At 37.0% G+C, this 7,147-nt stretch overlaps 1 non-coding gene across 1 annotated transcript; it reads left to right on the top strand.

Annotated features, from left to right (window-relative positions):
• The first annotated feature begins 6,859 nt into the window (after window positions 1-6,859).
• On the top strand, window positions 6,860-6,931 carry TRNAK-UUU (transfer RNA lysine (anticodon UUU)). Its single transcript has one exon. It is a non-coding gene; the product is annotated as a tRNA-Lys (tRNA).
• The last annotated feature ends 216 nt before the right edge of the window (window positions 6,932-7,147 follow it).

Below are 7,147 nucleotides of genomic sequence, written 5' to 3' on the forward strand. Positions count from 1 at the left end.
AAACTTTATGGCATTATAAATAACGCTCCGCGCTTGGCTACGAAACACATGTCTTTCTACATGCGGCATTGCGACCAGATTGAATTGGTATTGGATGTGACGACACTCCAGCAGTAAACATACGCAGCGAGCACGAAGTTCCTCATTCTGCCACGACGGGTCCCGCCTTGGCCACGTAGTACGATACACAGCCAAACTTTAAGGCAGTGTTATCTCCTGTAGAACCAGTTTCAACCGCGTTTTCTTCCTTGGTTCCTTCTTTAGTACGACCGTATATCGCGTAAGGATGGGGTCGCGGGTTGTTCTTAATTTTACTTATTGTACTAGTGTTCTGCGACTCTTTTTCTACGATGTTACTTGAATTTGCTGTTTCTCTTTTTCGCAGCCTAGGATCTCGTATAATTTCGTGTTCTACTGTTGATTTCAGTTTTTTGTTCGGAGTTGCATCTACCTGCTGTTCTTGCACTTTGCAGTCCACAGATTTTGTTGTATCTTCTTCTGATGGATGTTTCTCCTGATGTTGAATTTTATCCTCCATGTCTTTGTATTCTGCTTTCTTATCCTGTTCTTCAGGTGTTTGCTCTACAAAGTCCTCCGTTGCCTTCAAATAATTTATGTCATTTGACTTTTCTACAGACTTGATGACGGGTGCAGGAGACGCCGGATGTGTTTCTTCTAAATCAGTCTTGCGATGGATACTAATAATTGCGGGCGAGAGCTATTTTATGCCCGCTGCGCGCGCGCGGAGCTCTTTTACCTGTAAACATTGCTAAAGGATGTACAGATCTTAGAACACAGCGCATCATGACGGAACGTAAGCGTTTAAAGCTTTTAAGGAAGAGTGGAAGATACAATATTTATGCTTCGAACATGGTGATGAAGTCCAGTGTTTGTTGTGCAAAAATATATATATATATCATTAGCAAAAAAAAAGATACATAAAACAGCATTATGAGACGCAACATGAAAAAAAATATATACGCATTATTCAGAAGAGAGAAATAAATTCATTTCGGAATTGACATCGAAGGTAAATTAATTTACATTTGGGTCAGTAGATAGTATCTAGATTCCTTTTATTTCTTTAGTTTAAATGTATTGTTTATTTTTATTTTTGTAGGTTATTTTACGACGCTTTATCAACATCTTAGGCTATTTAACGTCGGAATGAGATAAAGGTGATAATGCCGGTGAAATGAGTCCGAGCACCGAAAGTTACCCAGCATTTGCTCATATTGGGTTGAGGGAAAACCCCGGAAAAAACCTCAACCAGGTAACTTACCCCGACTGGGAATCGAACCCGGGCCACCTGGTTTCGCGGCCAGACGCGCTAGCCGTTACTCCACAGGTGTGGACTGTATTGTTGATATTTTATTTGTTGCTTGTTTCTGGATATTTACTTTTATTAGACTACGTGTTTCTTTAATTTAGAAATAATATTTTATCTTTGATTGCACTTTAACTTATAGTCTACTATTACTAAGCTCAAAATGCTAATTCACTTTTATTCCAATAACTATTTTCAGGATTTTTAGCAAATATGAACTAAACATTTTGAAAATTTTGATGTAAGGAGCTTTTTTAGTAACGTCAATATAAAATATACTTAAAAATATAATTTCAAAACTATTAGACCTAATTGCACCAAATTTTGTACAGATGATATTATTATAGATCTGTTTATATAGTTCAAATTTCACAAATTTTGGCCGAAATTGTGGAAGTTTTAATTTTTTTTTCATTTTATTGGGTTATTTTACGACGCTGTATCAACATTTAGGTTATTTAGCATCTGAATGAAATGAAGGTGATAATGCCAGTGAAATGAGTCCGGGGTCCAGCACTGAAAGTTACCCAGCATTTGATCATATTGGGTTGAGGGAAAACCCCGGGAAAAAACCTCAACCAGGTAACTTGCCCCGACCGGGATTCGAACCCGGGCCACCTGGTTTCGCGGCCAGACGCGCTGACCGTTACTCCACAGGTGTGGACTGAAAGTTTTAAAAAAGTCATACATATCCCCTTAAATGATTGACTCCAAAAATTACGATAGCTCTCAATATCTTAATTTAATCAATTTCTTTTTTCGTGTTACGTGCATCTCACAAATCACTCTAAGAAAACTCATTACATAATCACGACTGGAGAGTAAGGACTACATTTTCACAATCACATAATCAATATACTCTATTTCAATCAATATTGTCATTATTATTTTTTCAACAAATACTCAAAAGTACTTAGAGATCACACACGTCGAGCAGGTAGACCCTATTAGTTTCTCCTAACCAATGAAGTGAAGTATTTACATAATGAATAATTGCTGTTAACAAGAAAATGGTTTACATACATTTAACTGTTCCTATTTCTCTTTTTGTTCCTAAAAACGCTTCCCTTTACGATTTATTTATATATGTACATGTATATTAAATAACTTAGTAATTAGCCCTATTACACAGCCAGAAATTTAGTAACACAAGTTATTGTAATAATTGCTGCCTTTATTCGCTGCACGTGCATGTACTGTACATCCCTTTGTCTACGTTACGACGCCAATAAATGGATGCGCTATGCGCCCGTGATCAAGATCGAGCTATTCTACCGTAATTGGGAGCTAATATCGTCTCATCCCTGTTCTAATTCCATTGGATCGGGCTGTTCGTCATGTATTTGCTCCGTCGTTGAAGTAAATTCGATGTGCTCCGCGGCAGGGGAAGCCGGCGCGGAACACTCTCTAATCCCCGCAACAACGTCACTTAGCAGTAGTTTCCTGGGTTGAACACTCACATTCAATTTGGTTTTTCGTTTAGGGCATTCTTCTTTTAGATGACCTGGCTCGTGGCAGACGAAACACAACTGCGGTTGACCTACATACGTATGTTATTTGAGCAGGGAAGGCAGCAATTTTTACTGATCCAGGAATATGTTGTTTAATTTCCATTTTTACTGCCCTGATTCCGTTGTTGACTGGGAAGGGAAAGGCTGTACTCCACTGTTCGTTTCGTATTGAGGCAATGGTTCCATATCGGTTTAACACTTGTGTCACTACGGAGTTTGGTATTTCCAGGGGGAGGTTAAATACTCGCACTGTGAATGAGGGAAAGTCCGCTTTGCTAACTTTAACTTGTGTGTTTTGACCATTCTCATATTTAAAAGGCACTTCCCCTTCATATGTTTGTACTATTCTCTCAAATAAGTTAGGAGAAATTACCTTAAGATAAAGTGATCTTTCCTGTGTGTTGAGCTGTACCATGTCCAACTGATCTGCTGTTATCTTTAACTGTTGTTGTATCCATCTGTGCAGTTCCAATGCTGTAGGTATCGTTGCCGTTGTCTCAAATTGAACCTTGATGGTGTTGACACGACGAAAGGTCGTCATTCTTGTTGAAATTCACTTGAAGCACAACTATTTATATTAATTAGATGTATATTGTCTGTTATTAATGTACCTTATTTGACCGCACTATGTCACTTACACTGTAAATAATAAGAAACTTTACGTGCGCGTAATCAATCAGTTCTCGTCACGGTACACAAGCCGGATCGGAAACACACGCCCTTCCTCTACCGTGGTCAGAACCACACTGAGGCATCAGAACTTCATAGTGTTTAAAATTAAACATATTTAAATTTATCGTATTTTCATAAAATTAGAAACTTTAAACTGTTGTAGCTCCGAAACCCTTTCACCCAATGATCAAAATCATGGTTTATTTTGATGCTGAGAAATTAAAGTTTATATTGACATATAAACAGATTTTCTTACTTTTTATGGAAATGGAGAAATTTAGATTTTTCCTCATTAACACGCCTTTGACCACGAAAAAATATTTTTAAAATATATAGTTAGATTCCGCATTGAAAGTACAAATAAACACATTTTTTACTGGTGCACCGTTGATAAGAAAGTATTGAACATATCAAATAAAGAAAATAAATAGTACGCTCGTGAACTAACCAGCTGACTGTGAGGCGGGAGCTAGCCGAGACAAGCAAGGCCAGGAGACATAAACACATGACGTGTCGTCTAGCAGCGCATGGCTGTGCTACCTTTATCACAGGTTTTCATAAACATAGGAGTAAAATGACGCCCAACGCTCGCTTATCTTCAGCTTTCGGCCAGTGCGTGTGGTACTGCGCCATTCAAGTCTAGGCGTGTGAAAATAATCTATTTCATACCCTCAAAACTTATTGCCGTACCACTAACCAAACAATGCCGAATCCCTCTTAATAATGCAAGATTTTTTCTCAATATTTTTTTACATTTTTACAAATGGCCAAAAAGCCTAAAAACAAGTAAAATCAGATTATCTGTCTCTCTGTGTACAATAAAAATAAGGATTACTTCTTAACATAACCTACTAAATGTCAGCTTCAAAATAAGCTCTCGTTCAATGTTCTGCAGTAAATGATTCCAGAGTTCTGAGCGCTGAAAGAGGCTTGTTTTTATAAAATACGCTAAATTTGTCGTTCAATAATACGAAAACCGTTTGACTTTCGATAGTATATTTTTGAAAATGCACTCCTCTCAGTACCTTGTAAAAAATTAGAGTATAAAAAAATGCGAGGTTTTTTACTGATCGATTTAATATAGAATAGCCCATATACCAATTACATATTAGGAAATCATCAAATATCTTTCTACACTTGTGTAGATATAACAAAAAGAATTGATATATTACTTCATTCATGTACCTATTCGCCAATGGAATGTAACAGTTGCTAAATTTAAACAAATTAGAATCACATATCACTGCAAAATTATAATTTTAAAGTTGTCATTTTTTTATCACTACTGCGTACCAATTTTTTTCTCTTTTGTAAACAATTTATGACATGGTTAGTCATACGTAAAATTAAAATTTTCATATTGGCGTAAGGTTAAAAAAGATTCGGTAAATCTTTCGAGCAAGAAATTAAGAAAATCATTGAAAATGCAGGACTAATTAACACAAACAAAAACTGAGCAACTGCATGGAACCAATCTGTGTCAATATATAGCCTACTTCCCTCTTTCAATAAGCATATAGTAAGCTGTATCAGCCAGAGAACAATAATATCTACTAGGTTAGTAAATTAATTACCTAGTTTAATAATATTTACTTACTTACTTACTTACAAATGGCTTTAAAGGAACCCGAAGTTTCATTGCCGCCCTTACATAAGCCCTCCATCGGCCCCTACCCTGAGCAAGGACAATCCAGTTCCTACCATCATATTACACTTCCCTCAAAAACATTTTAATATTATCCTCCCATCTACGCTTCGGCCTCCCCAAAGGTCTTTTTGCCTCAGGCCTCCCAACTAACACTCTATATGCATTTATGGATTCGCCCATACGTGCTACATGCCCTGCTCATCTCAAACGTCTGGATTTAATGTTCATAATTATGTTAGGTGAAGAATACAATGCGTGCAGTTCTGCGTTATGTAATTTCTCCATCTCTTGTAACTTCAACCCTCTTAGCCCCAAATATTTTCCTAAGCACCTTATTCTCGGACGCTCTTAATCTCTGTTTGTCTCTCAAAGTGAGATCATAACCATACAGAACAATCTGTAATATAAATATTTTATAAATTTTAACTTTCAACTTTTTTAGAGCAGACTGAATTATAGAAGCTTCTCAACCGAGGCATTTTCCATATTTATTCTGCGTTTAATTTCCTCTCGAATGTCATTTATATTTGTTACTGTTGTTTCAAGGTACTTGAATTTTTCCATCTTTTCAAAGGATAAATTTCCAATTGTTATATTTCCATTTCGTACAATATTCTCGTCACGAGGTATAATCTTATAGGCCTACTTTGTTTTTTGGGATTTACTGCCAAACTTCTCCTTACTTGCTTCAAGTAAAAATTCCGGTGATTTCCCTAATAGTCTGTGGATTTTCTCCGAACATGTCTGGTTTAACAATAGCGTTATTAACTTCATTTTACTGATTATTTATCATTCTATTCGTGAAATAGTCCTAATGAATAGTCGAAGTTTCGATTTTCCCTAGATAAATTTATTCGTAATTAAAATGGCTCATAAAATGTCGGTAAAATTAAAACTTCTCGTGGTATTACGCATGAAGCTGATTATTGAAAAGAAAGAAGGCGATCTTCAATGATTAAAATCAACTATTAAATTTATTACTCGAGATACAGAGAAAATCTTCAAAGAAAAAGGAAAAGAAAATTTATTCTCTGGTGCGCGGAAAAGGGGCATAAGTGACTCTATACGAAATTTACAGGAGGAACTTTCACAGATTTAAGCAACTGCTGTACATCTGAAAAGTAACATGTTTCGGCTATTTCATGTTTTTTTTTATTTTATTGTTGACGTCACTGGGTTTAGGATCTGCTTTAGGAAACGGGTTTAATGATGGAATACAAAATTAAAATCTTATTACACAAAAAATGACTTAAGCCCTTTTCCTGCCCACCGCAGAATTATTAAAATGTTAAATATCCTAAAAACTCATACGAGTATAACATATTATTCAAAGACTGATTTCATACGCAATATAATAAGTACATAGGCTACGCGGAACATACAGTAGGCCTATATTAAAAGAATAATACAAGCTAGAATGCTCAGTGGTAGAGCGCTGGTACGTTCAACCAGAGATCCCGGGATCGATACCCGGCCCCGGAACAATTTTTCCCTTGAAATTATTCAAATCTGCTTTACAGGGAGCTTCACCTGAAAGACTAGATTTGCATAATATATACGTTACTGTGTACGTTAACAGAAAACCACAATTCCAAGTCACACAGAGGTTGTGTGCACTCGTTGGTGGGTCTCTGGCGTTTCGTCAGCCCACGCGAGTTGTGTGGATATAAAGGGAAAAGTTGAGACGGTGTCGGGTGGAGTTCCCGGGTAGCTCAGTGGTAGAGCGCTGGTACTTTCAACCAGAGGTCCCGGGATCGATACCCGGCCCCGGAACAATTTTTCCCTTGAAATTATTCAAATCTGCTTTACAGGGAGCTTCACCTGAAAGACTAGATTTGCAGGATGCAAAATGTTTAATAAGTTCTTAAAACAGGGACATCTTCGAAGAATACGAGGGAGTCGGATCTTCCTGCGTCCGGCACTCGAAAAGTCCTGTCAAGAGGCATGTGACACAAAACGGAACTGGTTAAGAGTGTCATAGAGTGACAC

Source organism: Periplaneta americana, chromosome 16 (genome assembly GCF_040183065.1).
Source record: "Periplaneta americana isolate PAMFEO1 chromosome 16, P.americana_PAMFEO1_priV1, whole genome shotgun sequence".
Classification (NCBI taxonomy): Eukaryota; Metazoa; Arthropoda; class Insecta; order Blattodea; family Blattidae; genus Periplaneta; species Periplaneta americana.